Here is an 805-nt window from a genome sequence, read left to right on the forward strand (position 1 = left end):
GTACAAAAGGGATATTAGAAAACTCATGACTCTGTGCTAATATCCATAACCAAGTACTCTTAAGGATTTTAACACATCAAGCTCATCCCCATTCCGCGTTTTCTATTGTCAGTGGAGAATGAATTATTCTACTTCCTTCGCCACCTCTGTTTACGTTCTCTTGCAGCGTCACATTCTCGGGAGAATGTAAACAAACTGTGATGACTCGAACAGCTGGAAGGAAGGGAGGAGGGAGGGTGTGTGTAAAGGAAGTGGCGCCAGATTCTATAGTCTTTTAGAAGAGTAAAGGAAATCCGATGAAGGAGATTGTAAAGGCACGTTTATGAACTTATGGGAAAAAAAGGAACTTCGAAGGAAAAAAAATTACATGGCGCTTTTGACTGCGTAATAATTTATCACTAATCAGAGTAAAAAAAAACCCTTACGAAAGAAGGAAAAGAGAAACGTAAGGATTCAAAACAAGCGAAGAAAGGGGACAAATACCTCGAATGCAACCTTTGAAAATGAAATGAAGGAATTTTGACACAGAGACGAAAAAAGCGTTAAACAAAGTGAAAATAATGAAATAGTCGACTCCTCAGTATTTGAATATATAAAAAATGGCGCAAATGGCATTATATGTACATTATATAAACTATAGGTCTGGTATCGTTCCTGTCTTAATCCATAAGGACTTCTGTAATTGGACAGGATTTGGGTGTGACGAGGAACATTATAAACCATGCACTGATGTTGAATACAAGATCGTATGGTATATACGCGCAGGTGTAGTAATAATATTTGTAATTAAAATATTTGTTTTGGG

This window comes from Penaeus monodon, chromosome 21, assembly GCF_015228065.2.
Source record: "Penaeus monodon isolate SGIC_2016 chromosome 21, NSTDA_Pmon_1, whole genome shotgun sequence".
Taxonomy (NCBI): domain Eukaryota; kingdom Metazoa; phylum Arthropoda; class Malacostraca; order Decapoda; family Penaeidae; genus Penaeus; species Penaeus monodon.